This window comes from Hibiscus syriacus, unplaced genomic scaffold (genome assembly GCF_006381635.1).
Source record: "Hibiscus syriacus cultivar Baekdansim isolate YM2019G1 unplaced genomic scaffold, ASM638163v2 tig00110393_pilon, whole genome shotgun sequence".
Taxonomy (NCBI): Eukaryota; Viridiplantae; Streptophyta; class Magnoliopsida; order Malvales; family Malvaceae; genus Hibiscus; species Hibiscus syriacus.
This window is the reverse complement of record NW_024062721.1, coordinates 618,444-636,667: the sequence shown is the minus strand read 5'-3', so window position 1 is coordinate 636,667 and position 18,224 is coordinate 618,444.

Genomic DNA, 18,224 nt, shown 5'->3' with positions numbered 1-18,224 from the left:
ATTTATTTAAAAATTATTAATTTTAATAATAATAATTAAAATTTTTACAAGCATTATGTTGAAACCTAGAATTTCAATGAATAATAATATTTCTTTTACTTATGAGGTTCGGCAGAATTAGGGTAATATTGTAAGCAACCCAATTATTTAGTCCAATAGGGAAACTTGGTTTTTATTTTAGGATCTACGGCAAATGCTACAGTGGAGTTGTAGCTCGTCATGCCAGCGTGACGAGTTCTATATGATATATTTTATTAAGGTGTTGTGGGATGTGGGTCCTATAAGCCGAATATATTTATATATATAAAGGGACTCGTCAAGCTCGCGTGACGAGTCCAATTTTTTTTTTTGAATTTTAAAAAACATCATTATATATATATATATATATTATTTTAACTGGTATAAATTTAAATTTCTCGACCGTTGGGGTGACCGGTTGTTAAACGGGCAAATTTGTTTTTGGGATTCACTGGAACTCGTCACGCCGGTGTAACGAGTTCCAACGACTATTTTGGGAGATGGTTTTAGTATAAATAGGGGTTTAGGGTGAAGGTTTTTGTTGAAAACATTTTGATGTTTCGATATAACAAATTAAGTTAAATGAATTTTAAGATTTTACAAATGATTTTCTGAGTATATTCGATACAATTATTCGAATATCAAAACTTATTTTTCAAATGTCTATTTCAAATTTTTAAAAATATGTTTTAATCTTTTAAACAAATTTACAAAGTATTTCGAGCCTTAATCGAGTCAAAAATCATTTTTAATAAATCTCAAACCAAATGGGCTAATTTTCCCCCTTAATGGTTTTGGCTCCGAGAAATAACAGATTGCTCGGAGGAAACCGATTCCCCCCAGGGGGTACCGATTCCCCCTGTGTAACGGTTGAAATATTTGAAATTTTACACTGCAGGAATCTATTCCCTATGAAGGGGTACCGATTCCCCCCACGCTCCAAGCTGTTTTATTAACTGTTTTCACACTTAAACGACTCTATTGACTCCACTAATAATCCCCAACATTCAGAATCAATTGAATGAGTATTTAAACAAGCTTAGAAGCCATTGATCAATAACAAGAAACAACAATCAACAAGAATCAAAGAGAAAGCATCAAACCTCAAGTTTGAGCATTTTCAAGCCTATTTCATTCACTATTCATTTTTGCTTTCAAGAACACTTGTTGTGCTCAATTGTATTATTCTTGAGTGTTCTTTCTTTGTTATAGAATTGTGCAAACATCTTTCCTTGTGAGGATTTTCTTGTAAGTTTGCAAAATTTGTATTGTTCTCTTTGGGAGAGAGTGTTCTCAAGAATTTGGGGTATAATTCTTGAGAGAGTTGCAAGGTTACTCTTTGTCCTCAAAAGAAAGACAAATTAGTGAATTTGTGGAAAATCCTTAGTGTGGATAGATAAGGTAGTGGACATAGACTTTGGTTGAGAAAGTCGAACCACTCTAAATCGTTGTGCAAATATTTTCAATTTTCTGCAAAAGCTTCCACCGAAATTTTTATTGCCAATTCACCATCCTCTTGGCCTATTCCGTCGATCGATTAACTCAACAGTTTTGATGTGTGAAAAGTGAGAAAAAATTGAGAATATCAAATAACGTGGTCGTGGGAAAAATTTGGAAATGATTTGGCTAACGGTGTTTATGGGTTTGACAACACCGACTTGGAGATCGACGATTCAAATTCTAGCTCTTCTTCAGATGAAAAGTGAGAAAAATCGACAATAAAGTACATAGTTGAAGAGCATAAGAAGAAGAAGATGAAAATGGAAGAGGAGAAGAAGAAGACGTATGAAGATTTACCAAAGCGGCGTAACAAACGACTTGTTGAGAGGGTAGAAAAAATTAAAATATTTTTACAAACATTATGTTGAAACCTAGAATTTCAATGAATAATAATATTTCTTTTACCTATTAGGTTCGGAAAAATTAGGGTAATATTGTAAGCAACCCAATTATTTAGTCCAATAGGGAAACTTGGTTTTTATTTTGGGATCTACGACAAATGCTACAGTGGAGTTAGAACTCGTTATGCCAGCGTGACGAGTTCCATAGGATATATTTTATTAAGGTGTTGTGGGATGTGGGTCCTATAGGCTGAATATATTTATAATTTTTTTTGAATTTTAAAAAACATCATTATATATATATTATTTTAATGGAAACGGAACTCGTCACACTAGCGTGACGAGTTCCAACTGGTATAAATTTGAATTTCTCGACCGTTGGGGGTTGTTGAACGAGCAAATTTGTTTTTGGGATTCACTGGAACTCGTCACGCCGGTGTAACGTGTTCTAACGACTATTTTGGGAGATGGTTTTAATATAAATAGGGGTTTAGGGTGAAGGTTTTTGTTGAAAATATTTTGATGTTTCGATATAACAAATTAAGTTAAATGAATTTTAAGATTTTACAAATGATTTTCTGAGTATATTCGATACAACTATTCGAATATCAAAATATTACTCCAAGTTTTACAAAATGTCTATTTCAAATCCTTACTCTAGTGTAAAAATATGTTTTAATCTTTTAAACAAATTTACAAAGTATTTCGAGCCTTAATCGAGTCAAAAATCATTTCTTAATAAATTTCAAACCAAAATGGACAGATTGCCCAGAGGGAACCGATTCTCCCCAATGAGGGAACTGATTCCCCTTGAATGGTTTTGGCTCCGAGAAATAACAAATTGCTCTGAGGGAACCGATTCCCCCTATGTAACGGTTAAAATATTTGAAATTTTACACTACAGGAATCGACTTCCTATGAAGGGATACCGATTCCCCCCATGCTCCAAGCTGTTTTATTAATTGTTTTCACACTTAAACGACTCTATTGACTCCACTAATAATGCCCAACATTCAGAATCAATTGAAGGAGTATTTAAACAATATTAGAAGCCATTGATCAATAACAAGAAACAAAAATCAACAAGAATCAAGAGATAATCAAATAGAAAGCATCAAACCTCAAGTTTGAGCATTTTCAAGCCTATTTCATTCAATATTCATTTTTGCTTTCAATAACACTTGTTGTGCTCAATTGTATTATTCTTGAGTGTTCTTTCTTTGTTCTAGAATTGTGCAAACATCTTTCTTTGTGAGGATTTTCTTGTAAGTTTGCAAAATTTGTATTGTTCTCTTTGGGAGAGAGTGTTCCCAAGAATTTATGGTATAATTCTTAAGGGAGTTGTAAGGTTACTCTTTGTCCTCAAAAGAAAGACAAATTAGTGAATTTGTGGAAAATCCTTAGTGTGGATAGCTAAGTAGTGAACGCAGACTTTGGTTGAGAAAGTCGAACCACTCTAAATCGTTGTGCAAATATTTTCAATTTTCTGCAAAAGCTTCCACTGAAATTTTTTATTGCCAATTCACCCCCCTCTTGGCCTATTCCGTCGATCGATTAACTCAACAGTTTTGATGTGTGAAAAGTGAGAAAAAATTGAGAATATCAAATAACGTGGTCGTGGGAAAATTTTGGAAATGATTTGGCTAATGGTATTTATGGGTTTGATAACACCGACTCAGAGATCGACGATTCGGATTCTAGCTCTTCTTCAGATGAAATGTGGGAAAAAGAGACAATAAAGTACATAGTTGAAGAGCATAAGAAGAAGAAGATGAAAATGGAAGAGGAGAAGAAGAAGACGTATGAAGATTTACCAAAGCGGCGTAACAAACGACTTGTTGAGAGGGTAGAAAAAATTAAAATATTTTTACAAACATTATGTTGAAACCTAGAATTTCAATGAATAATAATATTTCTTTTACCTATTAGGTTCGGAAAAATTAGGGTAATATTGTAAGCAACCCAATTATTTAGTCCAATAGGGAAACTTGGTTTTTATTTTGGGATCTACGACAAATGCTACAGTGGAGTTAGAACTCGTTATGCCAGCGTGACGAGTTCCATAGGATATATTTTATTAAGGTGTTGTGGGATGTGGGTCCTATAGGCTGAATATATTTATAATTTTTTTTGAATTTTAAAAAACATCATTATATATATATTATTTTAATGGAAACGGAACTCGTCACACTAGCGTGACGAGTTCCAACTGGTATAAATTTGAATTTCTCGACCGTTGGGGTGACCGGTTGTTAAACGGGCAAATTTGTTTTTGGGATTCACTCAAACTCGTCACGCTGGTGTAACGAGTTCCAACGACTATTTTGGGAGATGGTTTTAGTATAAATAGGGGTTTAGGGTGAAGGTTTTTGTTGAAAACATTTTGATGTTTCGATATAACAAATTAAGTTAAATGAATTTTAAGATTTTACAAATGATTTTCTGAGTATATTCGATACAACTATTCGAATATCAAAATATTACTCCAAGTTTTACAAAATGTCTATTTCAAATCCTTACTTTAGTGTAAAAATATGTTTTAATCTTTTAAACAAATTTACAAAGTATTTCGAGCCTTAATCGAGTCAAAAATCATTTCTTAATAAATCTCAAACCAAAATGGGCAGATTACCCAGAGGGAACCGATTCTCCCCAATGAGGGAACTGATTCCCCTTGAATGGTTTTGGCTCCAAGAAATAACAGATTGCTCTGAGGGAACCAATTCTCCCCAGGGGGTACCGATTCCCCTTATGTAACGGTTAAAATATTTGAAATTTTACACTGCAGGAATCGATTCCCTATGAAGGGATACCGATTCCCCCCACGCTCCAAGATGTTTTATTAATTGTTTCAACACTTAAATGACTCTATTGACTCCACTAATAATCCCCAACATTCAGAATCAATTGAAGGAGTATTTAAACAAGATTAGAAGCCATTGATCAATAACAAGAAACAACAATCAACAAGAATCAAGAGAGAATCAAATAGAAAGCATCAAACCTCAAGTTTGAGCATTTTCAAGCCTATTTCATTCAATATTCATTTTTGCTTTCAAGAACACTTGTTGTGCTCAATTGTATTATTCTTGAGTGTTCTTTCTTTGTTCTAGAATTGTGCAAACATCTTTCCTTGTGAGGATTTTCTTGTAAGTTTGCAAAATTTGTATTGTTCTCTTTGGGAGAGAGTGTTCTCAAGAATTTGGGGTATAATTCTTAAGGGAGTTGTAAGGTTACTCTTTGTCCTCAAAAGAAAGACAAATTAGTGAATTTGTGGAAAATACTTAGTGTGGATAGCTAAGGTAGTGAACGTAGACTTTGGTTGAGAAAGTCGAACCACTCTAAATCGTTGTGCAAATATTTTCAATTTTCTGCAAAAGCTTCCACTGAAATTTTTTATTGCCAATTCACCCCCCTCTTGGCCTATTCCGTCGATCGATTAACTCAACAGTTTTGATGTGTGAAAAGTGAGAAAAAATTGAGAATATCAAATAACGTGGTCGTGGGAAAATTTTGGAAATGATTTGGCTAATGGTATTTATGGGTTTGATAACACCGACTCAGAGATCGACGATTCGGATTCTAGCTCTTCTTCAGATGAAATGTGGGAAAAAGAGACAATAAAGTACATAGTTGAAGAGCATAAGAAGAAGAAGATGAAAATGGAAGAGGAGAAGAAGAATAAGTATGAAGATTTACCAAAGCGGTGCAACAAACGACTTGTTGAGAGGGTAGAAAAAATTAAAAAATTTAGTATAGAAATTGAGAAAAAAAGACGAAGAACGAAAATTACGAAGGTGTCTTAATCCGACAAAGTGAACGAATTGTAGAGAGATCTAAAAAAATAGAAAATGACATATGTACAAATATTGATTTGTATGGTTTTAATTTATATATGAAGTTGTCTTTATTAATTAAGTGATTATTGTATTAAGTAAACTTATTTAGTAATAGTTTGCAATTATATATGAATTGAAGTGAAAGTTTGAAGTAATGATGTTCAACTAAAAAAACTCATAAACATAGTGGAAATAGTATAAGTTAAAAAAACATAGTTAGAGTACAAACTAAAAACATAGTGAAAAACATAGTTAAAAGAGTAAAAGTAAAAAGATAATATAATATTTTCATAATAACTATTTTAGCGTCCAACTTGATATTTTGGAAGATAAAGATAATGTTTTTTGTTATGACATTCACCTCTGCAGTGGCCACAAAGTTTGGGTAGACCTGGCTCTCTTTAAGGATCATCCATGTCGGTATGAATTTGTCTAGATTTAGGTCGACCCCTTAACTTCCTACGCAATTGAGGATTTGGCAACCATTCTTCAGAAATTGTTCACGTAGGCCAGTATGCTTCATTTGGGATGTACTTGAAGTCACAACTATAAATGTTACACATAGTGTGCAAACTATAACAGTCATCAACATATAAGTATGGATCCACAATAATGTGCATACATGCAGCAACAGCGTGAGCGCATGAGAATCTAAAAGCTTGAAATCGATTATAATCACACCATCTTCTATTTAGATTACCAGTGTATGTTGTAGAATTACCCCCTCATGTGGTAGAACTAGTGCTTGGACAAAAAAATCAGAATCAAGTCTGGTAAAATTATGGACAAACATTGATGCCACATGTGTTTGATTCTTTTGCATTGTCTTCTCTAAATCTGGAGCCCAATTTCTCTCATCACTGATCATGGCATCAATTTGTGCACTTTTGTCTGCCCATACTTTTCCCAACCGAAAGTAAGTCTCCCTAGTAATACTTGCTATCGGGAGATGTCGAGTCCCTTTCAACACTGAGTTGATACATTCATCAAGGTTGGTAGTCATATGGTCGTAACGTCGACCCTTAACATTATATGCTTATGACCATCTCTCCCTAAGAATTTTAGAAACGAATTCATACACATCATCTCCGTATCTTCTCAAATTTTCTAGCCATGCACGGAAGTTTGGTTGGAGTAAAGCATACCGTAAAAAGCAGTAAATTAAATGTTATTGAAAAATAAAAATAAAAAAGAACATAAATGAAGCAGAAATAATTAATGAGAAATGATATAATAGTTACCTATGTTGATAATCTCTTTTTTGACTATGTTGATAATCTCTTTTTTGATCTTTTTCTTCTTGAACTTCTTAATAGCATTAGATGCAATATGACGTTTACAATATGCAAGATATGTGTGGGGAGGCGACCATCTACTTTTGGGTCTAGAAATTGTGCTTAATAACCCAGGTGACCGATCTGAGATCATGCAAACCCAATCTTGAGTGACAACATGGGAATACAAGTTAAAGAGAAAGAAATTCTAAGTTTTCTCTGATTCATTTTTAACAATGACGAAGGCAATGAGAAAAATATTTCTTTCTCCATCTTGTGCAACTACTATCATTAAGACGTGTCTGTAGAGCCCATACAGAAAAATCCCATCAACTTTAATCATTTGTTTGTAAAATTGAAACTCTTCAATAGCTGAATTAAATGCCCAGAACAAGCCACCAAAAATTCTCTTTCCAGGGATAACGTCTCCCTGAAGTGTAACTGCAGGAAGAGTATAGTATCTAATAATGGTTCCAGGGATGAAAAATTTCATTGCTTGTAGTAGACGTGATAGCTCACTATATGACTGATCCTAATCACCATACAACAAGGTTATTGTTTTCTTTTTAACCATCCATGCCTTTTAATAAGTTGGAATATAACCAAAGAATTCCGAATGGATACCACTAACACAGAAACAGATACTCTTGGATTTTTTCCACCAATAGCTTGGCATACGATCATATGACATCTGAATCTAAATGTTTGTGGTCTTGTGTCAATGAGCTCATTGTACATGCGTGCTGTGCATTGAAACTTGTGACTTCACACAACATCTTCTGTTGTAGGTATGGTACTCGTATCCTCCACTTACAGTCAACATCATGGTGTATACACCTTATGACATATGTATTTTGATCAGACTCTGCAACATAGAATTGAAGATGAGCTTTAATGCAATACTCTTTGATTTCTAGTTGTGCCTTTTTTTTGTTTCAAATTGAGACCCAATCGCCAACTCAGATGATCGTCAGTCTGAAGAACCCCAGTAGACAACACATAACTCTGGCATATCATAGATTTCAGGATTCCACATAGCATTGTAGTTAATGTCATGCATTGCAACTGGATGATGATACCGAGGTAAATCATGGCAAGGCATTTCAGGTTGAGGGTGTGTTTGTGCCCAAACATTTGGAGCATTATGTAATCATTGACATCGTGAAATAATTACCTCTCATACATCAGGCTCAACATTCAAACATTTTCCCTATAAAGCATCTTCAAAAACATCAGAATCATCAACTAATGGAGGCGTTATCTTCCAGCAATGTAATAATATCTTCATCATCCTTGCTAAATTCAGCAAGGCTTTCACCGAACTGTCCAATAAGGTTATCATCAACAGTACTTGCATGTGGTTCAGAGGGTCATGTTTTTTCTGTTCGTGGTGCTGGTACAACTGAGATCAAAATATATGTTACAATTGTGGTTTCGATATAAATCTCGACCATATTATTATTTAATAATGGATGAAGTCCAATCATAATAGCGACATCGTTATCATCATCAAGCTGGACTATTCCATATGTGATTGGATTTGAGGAGATCATGTGTCGATAACTTAAACATGAAACAAAAGCTCCAACTTTTCTCTCAATCTTTTGCTTCATTTGGCGATGAGATACATCTAGAAGAAGGAACATCATATTGATGGGCCTATATGACTTAAACACAACACCAACATCAGTGTGTAGAATTTTGCCATTGTAATTGACAACTATGAAGAATTTGTTGCTCATTATTTGAAATGTATTTCGCTAGATGAAATGAGTATGTTGTGTAAGAGATTGAAGATGAGCTACATTATTTTAAATCCATGCCTTGTAGACAATCTACACTATTGACGTCCTTTGCTTATCATTGACACTTCACATTAACTCAAATAAACTGAAATATTTTAGTGGATCAGAGAATCTACACTATTTACGTCATTTGCTTGTCATTGACATTTCACATCAACTCAGATAAACTGAAATATTTTAGAGAATCAGGGAATCCATACTATTCACATCATTTGCTTGTCATTGATATTTCACATCAACTCAGATAATCTGAAATAATTTCCATTGAAATCAAAGAATCTACACTATTCACGTCCTTTGCTTGTCACTTACATTTCACATCAACTCAGATAAACTGAAATATTTTAGAGAATCAGGGACTCTATACTATTCACGTCCTTTGCTTGTCATTGACATTTCACATCAACTCAGATAAACTGAAATATTTTAGAGAACCAGGGAATTTACACTATTCACGTCCTTTGCTTATCATTTATATTTCACATCAACTCAGATAAATTGAAATAATTTCCATTGAAATTAGAGAATCTACAGTATTTATATTCTTTGCTTTTCAAAGTTAAATTGTTAACGAGATAATGATATATATTTTTCAAAGTTAGTTTAATTAAAAATTGACTGTTAGCATATTTGTTTACATATTTTTCAAAGTTAGTTTAATTAAAAGTAAAATTAATGACAAATTTTAGCAATATTTTAAGGATGAACGCATATATATTATTGATAGCAATTTTTTATACAATTAAATGTCGAGTACATAGTTCATTCAATTTTTTACCGATCTTGAGTAATTATTTACATATGATAATAAAAATAAATTATAACATAAGTAATTTAACTAAAGTAAATAAAATATTACTTATATTTGCGCAATTCTTGCCGATGTCGAGGAGTGGTAGAATAGTAATGATGTGGTGCTCGTCGATTTCGTCATAGTCGTCCACCTTCATTATTTTCGTCTTCTTCCGATTCCAATGTACTAAACATTAATCCACCACTTTGATTTCCACCTTCAGGTGAAAACGATGGAGTATTCAATGTATTTGGTGTCATCATTGACGTCATCAACTCAAATTGCACTGCGAAATCACCACGAGATTGATCGTGTTGAAGAAGATCATCCCATGCACCACTTGCTCCCGTTTCTTGTGCCGAAAATCATTGTGAATGTGGCACTTGATCCCAAGAACTTCCTACCCACACCGCTTGACTCTCTATTGATGCTTGATATAGAACATATCCACCATAACTTGTTTGAGATGGAAAATAATCGGCGGAAGCATAAGATAAAGATGTTGATGAATATGATGATTTTTTGCATATTTTGCCTTCATTTCCTCGTATTCGGACTGATCCTTCAATGTTGTCAAGTATTATTTCCCATTTGCTTTATAATTTTGGAGAAATATAGAGAAATTATGAAATCAAAATCTTCTATTTGAACCTCGAAACGATTAGGCAAATGTAAATATCTCTCAGGCCATTGTTGTATGTATATAACATGCTTCCTCTGCCAATCTCACGTATGCTTCTCGCACACATCTATTTTATGGAAATCGTCCATATTATATATGGACATTTCCATCTGTTGGTGAAACCTAAATTATCGCAAAATTCTATCGGCGACATAGATCTCAACAATTGCAAAATGGAGAAATGGTGTTACGACACACCATGTCTCCGCTCATTCAAAGAAAAATTATGGTAGACACCGTTGGATCTCCAACGCACAATACGACAACCAATTAAACTATCAAAAGTAATATGTTAGTATAATTAAAAATTTAATATTACAAATTTCAATGTTAATGTAAAAATTATTAATATTTACCGCATATCTACCGACGATATCGATCCTCATCCGGATATCTACTTTGGTTGCACCCGACAACTTTGTATCGATTATTCGGTGTCGCCATCTAAACAAAAAAATAACTACATTATTTATTGTCATTTTCAAAATATTTAAATTAATGTTCTCACTTCTAGTTTTATTGTGTGGCATTCTTGTATAATGGGACCCCTAAAACCTACTCCTTAATTTCTTGGGCTCTCTACCCAAAACTATTTGTGGGTACTGATACTAAGCCTTTAGTATCGGTACTGACCCTTGAGTATCGATATCGTCCCCTGGGTATTGCTACCATTTTTAGCTTCGATGTTTTGATAATTGATTGAGTATCGATACCCATATGGAGGTATTAGTACTGCTATCGATACCACCTTAGGTATCAGTACCAAAATTACTTACTGTAATTGCTAAGTGATCTCGGTATCGATACCACCCATGTGTATCGAGACCGACCCTGCATTATCGATACTCCATGAATGGGTATTGATACTCTCTATTGAATTTACTCTTTGTTTTAAGAACATTATCGGTATTGTTCTTCCATTACCTATACCCTCGCTAAAAAATACCCTATTTGGGCACGAAAAATACAACATTTCCATTCTAAAAAGCCCTACTAAGGGTCTCAATTGTTTTTAAAGTCTTATGTATGATTAAAGGTAGGGGTGTTCAAATCTAGGTACCCAATTTTCAGGTACCCAGGTCTTCGAGTACTAGATTTTTCGGCCCGTATCCCGACCCGAATATTATCGTGTACCCGGATTTTGCGGGTACCCGTAATTCAGGTAATCGGGTACCCGATTATTAATTTTGTTAAAAATAGAACTTATATTATTAAAAAAAAAGATTATATTAATTATTAAACATACAATTATTGGGTGGGTGGTTTTTTAATTTTTATTAGTTTAATTTAATATATAAAATTATTAATAAATGAATATGTAATATTATACTATATAAAAAATTATAACATGGTATTCGGGTAACCGAGTACCTAAAAAATGAAATTTTTGTGACCAATGCCCGGCCCAAAAAATATCGGGTTGGGTACCCGGCCCGATCGAGTATTTTCTAAGAAAAATACCCGATTTTTTAGATTGGGTCGTCGGGTCAACCGGTTGGGTATTTTTGAACACCCCTAATTAAAGGGGTTATAAACATACTGGAAAACACTAATTTTTGATTTCTACCATGAAAATGTCACTTAACTCATTCAACCTACTAAACGTATTTAATTGACCTGCATATGGTATAGTTACGTTTGATTCATAAGTTGTAGGAAGTGCTCAAGGTTCAACCTAAGGTAAGCTTCTCTTTTCCCTTAGCTTGAGATGTCTTTCCTATTTCTCTCACTAGACAAAAATCAAACATATATGTTACTAGAGTTGTTGAGAAGCTTAGAGGGGAATTAAAACGTTTCTAGGGGCTGAAATCTCCCAAAAACGGTCTGGTTTGCCATGGTTTTCTAACCCCATTAAAACCCACTCTTGTTTTCTATGGTAAAAAGAAGGGATTTAGAGATTGAATTAAAGCTTAAGATGAGTGTGATATGATTTTTACCTTTAGAAATTCCAAATAGAGATGATGGACTATCAAGTTACCATCTTTCTTAGCTACTAGAGGAGGAAGATAAAGGGTGAAGAAGAAGTAATAAGAGACAAAAGAGATGATTTTTACCTAACGAGACGACCCTTCTTCCCGAGCACAACTGTGAATAAATTGAGGGGAAATTGTCAGAATATCAACTTCAATAGACTCCAATCACATAACCCAAATACCACCACTAAACCCATTGGCCTCTATTAAAAAGATTGGTGAAACCCAGTCCTGAAATAACTCTATTAGCATTATCTCCACTTATCCTTGGTTCAAATAAAGCTACTATTTTGTGTTTATGATGTTTGCAGAAATCACGGAAATATCGTGAAACATAGGGTTAGCAACCCCTTGGCAATTCCAAAAAAGAAAATTGATCATTAAAATAAAAGCAAGTCATAGAAACAAAATCCTTACTGGTTTGATGAGGTGGTCGAACCATCTTGAGTCCTTATATCAACCGATTTTACAAGGCTAACTAGGTTGGCATTATCATTCATAACCACATCGATGTTGCTGGAAAGTATCACCGTAGTTTCAGACCCAATGTGTGAAATAGCAGACCCACATGTTCCATGACCGTTGCATTACTTTCACCTCCCTTATCGAAAGTGCATAACCAATCTGATAATAGCGGTCCAAGGGGAATACACGGGTCACTAGACTTCTTCACTTCCATGCCTTTCCAATTGACATGCGAGCCACTTTTAGTATTACTTCCAAGTTTCCCTATCCCATATTGGTGATTTCACCGAGCTTTAACTCATCCATTGTAACACGCCAAATTTTAGGCTAGTAGCTTCAGGTTTACTCAAGAGGTTTGTAGACCCCGTGAATTTTATAATTTATGTTATTAGGCTTAATTGAGTTGGAATTGGGCTCATTTAACCATAAAAAAGATATTTTTGATTAGAGGAAAGATGTGGGATAACCAAAAGTGTAATTATCCCATTTTTAAAAGATGAAGACTTTTTATCTCTTTCATCTCCATATTCTTCCTTTCTTCTCATTTCTCCTCCTAGTGCCATAGCTTAAGGCAGGTCTTTTTATACAATTTTGTACTTATTTTAAGCTTCATTTTCATTCCTAAACACCCAACAACATCATTTAAATGTTTGAAAACCTTAGGGTTCTTTAGTTGCAAGAAAAGTGGGGTTTTGTCATCCAAGTCTTGGTGGAGAGTAATTTCTAGATAAATGAGCTTCATTTCGAGATTCAAACATTAAGGTAGTGTATTTCTAATCCTTTGGAGTGTTAAGGCTTTCATAAATATGATGAATTGCTAAGATTTGAGTAGTTGAGCATTTTAGAGTTTAAACTTGATTTCATGATTAAATAATATTTTATACGCGCAAATAAGGTATTTTTATGCCACTTTATAACCCCAAGTAACCCCTAAAGCTTTAGCCCATGATTAGGAACCAAACTAAGACCATTGAGATGACTTTTGAGTGTTTCCCAAGCCTAAATAAGATATTTTTGGGTTTGGGTATTGATACTGGATGAACAATATCGATACTTGATGTATTGAGATGGAATGTGGGCAATTTTAGCTGGGAGTATTGATGAGAGTTTAATATTACATATTATTATTATAGATCTGTAGTGGATCTCATCACTTCTGGATCATCTCTTTCTTATTCTCCTCTACTTCTGGATCTCATCAGTACTTGATCAGGTCTCTCCACTCTTGATTTCTATATCTTCCTCTTTTTCATCCCTTACCGATCAGATCTCTAAATTTCCATTGAAGAAAAAAACTCTCAAGTGAATTACCCATGACGTTTGGCTCAGGAGGATCGAGTGTCGTGGGTTAGATCCTTTGCTCCCCATTCACACTTTTCTTTATTGTTTTATGTTTCCCCTTTGTTTATATAGATCTTGCATTTTTATTAATCTTTCATAGATTTCATTTTTGGGTTTTTATTTTTTTTTCTTATCGATTCTTGCACATATAATCAGTTATTATTTATGGGTTTGGATAATTTATGTGGTTAAGATAAGAAATTTAGGGGGATGCCTTTGTTTTTTATATTCTTTTACTAGTTATTTTGTTTCAAGAGTTGGGCTACTTCTAATTTTACATTTGTTCAACTTTTGAAGTGATTTCATTGCTGTTATATTTCGTTGTACAGTTTTAATCTTTTTTGCTTAGCTCGGATATTTATTGAACAATTTAAATTATAGTTTCTAGTTGTTAGCCTAAAGTTAAGTAAGATAGTGTTAATTTTGTCTTAAAATCCTATTAAGTAACCAACTAGGCTTCTTAGTACCACTCAATTGTCTAGCATTTTATTAGTGCATCTTCTGTTTTCTTTGGATTCCTTTTTCATAGTTCCTCATAGCTTCGGCTATAGATGATTACTTGAGGTCATGTCCTTCTTTTAGATCCCATAGGGCGTATAGGGGGAGGGCTCGACAGAGTGGTGTTAAGGAGACTAGACTTGGAGTTTGCTCGTTGAATGTAGGCACATTAAATGCTAGGCTGAAGGAGCTGACCGACGTACTTAATAATAGGAAAATAGATTTTACATGTATTTAGGAGACTAGGTAGAAAGGGGCTCGCGCCAGAGAGTGTAATGGGTACAAGTTATGGTATTCAGGTGTAGATAACGCTAGAAATGGGGTGGGTATCTTGGTATCCTCTAGGCTCAAGGTAAATGTAGTTGAAGTTTGTAGATATCGGGGTAGGATCATGATGATTAAGGTTATTATAGAAGCGGAAGTGGTAAATGTCCTTTCAGTGTACGCCCCATACGTTGGCCTAGGGGAGGGGGAGAAACGTTGTTTCTGGGATCAGTTAGATGATGTACTTAGGAGTATTCCAGAGGACTAAAGAGTTTTCATAGGGGGAGACTTCAATGGCCATATAGGTAGTGCAACCGACGGGTATGACAATGTTCATGGGGGTTTTAATTTTGGTAGTAGGAACGAGGAGGGGTGTACGTTGCTTGAATTTACTACTGTATATGATTTGGTGGTCACTAACTCCTTCTTTAACAAGAGAGATGTGAACTTAATTACGTTTCATAGCGGGGGACTTTGTACCCAAATCGAATACATCCTGGTTTGAAATCGGGATCGATGGGCTTGCATTGACTGTAAGGTGTTCCCTGAAGAGATATGTGCATCACAACACAGATTGTTGGTTTTGGTGTTCTGCGTACGCCACGGGCGGAGCACTCATAGGAGGGCTAAACTTGGTAAACCTAGGATCCTTTAGAAAAACTTACATAGAGCTACAACTGATGACTTTAGGAGTAAGGTTTTGTCTAATACAGGTTTTAGAACTACAAAATCAAATAATACAGATATGTTATGGAAAAATATGGCAAATTCCATCAGAGTGGTGGGCAAAAACACCCTTGGGTTGTCGACAGGGAAGGCCAAGGAACATAAACAATCGTGGTGGTGGAATGACGAAGTCCAAACTAAGGTGAAGACAAAGCAAACTTGCTTCAAGGAATTTCTACAATGCAATGACGACGAAGAAATGTCGAGAGCTAAACAAATATACAAGGAGGCAAAGCAGAAAGCCAAGAAAACGGTGGCTAAAGCAAAGGATAAGGCATACGAGGAAATGTACAAGAGATTAAACACCAAGGAATAACAAAACAACATCTTCAGGCTTGCAAAATCCAGGGAGAATAGGAAAAATGATCTCGGTAGTATTAGGTTTATTAAGGACAATAATGGTGTTCTTTTAGTGAAAGATCATGATATTAAGAGGGTTTGGGGTAGTTACTTCTTTGGCTTATTTAATGAAGGTGTCTCTCTCTGTAGAGATAATACCGTTGATGGGTCATACAACCATCATACTACGGCCAATGACTGCCCTACAAGTAGGATTGGGTTTGAGGAAGTCAAAATGTCTCACAGAAAGATGGGAAGGGACAAAGTTGTCAGTCCAGAGCAAATTCCTATCACTGTGTGGTTGGCCCTAGGAGAAGAGGGAGTTAAGTGGTTGACCAACATCTTTAATATTATTTTAGAGACTTCCAAGATGCCAGAGGAGTGGAGAGAGTCTACGGTGATACCAATCTATAAGAATAAAAGAGATCCCCAACGTTGTGGCAACTACAGAGGTATTAAACTACTCAGCCATACCATGAAGCTATGGAAAGGGTGATAGAAGCTAGGTTGAGACATGTTACTATGGTTACGGAAAACCAATTTGGCTTTATGCCAGGCAGGTTTACTACGGAGGCGATTCATCTACTTCGACGGCTTATGGAGAAATATAGGGAAAATTATAGAGATCTTCACATGGCGTTCATTGACATCGAGAAGGCGTATGATAGCGTTCCCCGCGATATGATTTGTAATACCTTGGAATCGAGACGGATCCCAACTGTTTATATCCGGGCGATTCGTGATATGTTCTGTAGATCTACTACATACGTTAGGACTACAGTTGGCGACACCGAGGCATTCCCGGTGGAAATCAGACTCCACCAGGGTCAACTCTTAGCCCTTACATCTTTGCTTTGATTATGGACGACATCTATTGTGCGACACCAGATGGTGTACCATGGTGTATGCTTTTCGCTGACGACATTGTCCTAGTTGCTAAAACAAAAACTGAGCTGTATAGTAGACTGGCTACCTGAAAGACTTCTTTGGAATAAAAAGGTCTAAGGATCAATATTGAAAAGACAAAGTATTTATGTTCAAACTTCAGTGGGAACCAAAATGATGAAGATGTAGAAGTATGCATAGAAGGACACGTTCTCCCCTCAAAGGATTGTTTCAAGTACCTAGGGTCTATTATACATAAAGATGGGGGTGTGGATGATGACGTTACACACCGTATAAAGGCGGGATAGCTAAAGTGGAGGGTTGCTACTGGAGTTTTGTGTGACAATAAGGTGCCTCTAAAACTTAAGGGAAAATTTTATAGAATGGCAATAAGACCAACGCTGCTGTATGGATCAAAATGTTGGGCAATCAAGAAGGATCACGTAAGAAGAATGAAGGCTGTAAAAATGAGAATGCTTCGATGGGTATGTGGTAGGAATTTGTGGGACATGACACCAAACTCTGCTATTAGGATGTCCTTGGGGTGGTGCCTGTATCCGAAAAATTGAGGGAGGGAAGACTACGGTGGTTTGGGCATATCCTTAGGTGACAACTGTCAGATGCGGTTAGGAGGGCAGAGTCGATTACAGTCAACGGTGCCAGAAGGAGAGGACGACCAAGGCGGTAGTGGGAAAACTGTTTAAGATCTGATTTGATGGATTTAACCCTTATCGAAGACATGCCCTCTGATAGGAAAGTATGGAGACTTAAGACCAGGGTAGCCGAGTAGTGCATGTCACATCCATAAGGTGTATCATCTATGTCTTCTTTTAATGCCTTTGTAGTAATTTTCATGACTTCTACTTTTTATACATTTCTGTCATTGGAATTTATGAAGGCTTAGAACTAGGGTAGCAGAGTATGGTTGCCTTAGTTTAGGTTTTAACCCATTTGGCTTTATTCATTCTCGTAGCTGGCTATCGTTGACTATTGTGTATCATTCTCTTCATGTTTCCTCTTTTAAATTTAGATGGGTCTTACGTTTCTGTCTACATGCAGAGATTTTTATGTAGGGATTACTTCCCATTACAGACGCGCATGTGATGACTGCATATGAAGACTGTTCAACTATGTATTTATTTTATTTATACATGCTTTACATTTTATCTATATTTTTAATTTGCTGACTGCCGGAGATCTTCCATGGAAGCTGCTCTCAACCTGGCGTTAGGGGCAACCTACTACCCTACATCCCCCTTATCCCATTGTATATGAGAATAGGGTTTTGTTATTGTTGTATTATTATTATTATTATACTTCTCATTTATCTCTTGGATATTACTAATTTATCTTTATTTTAAGTTTATTTTGGACATGAACTTCATTGTATTAATTAGCCTAAAAACTAGTAGATTTCGACGGTCCATTCAGTATCTTATAGAAAACAAGCAGAAATTCCTTGAATATTTAATTTGGAATTT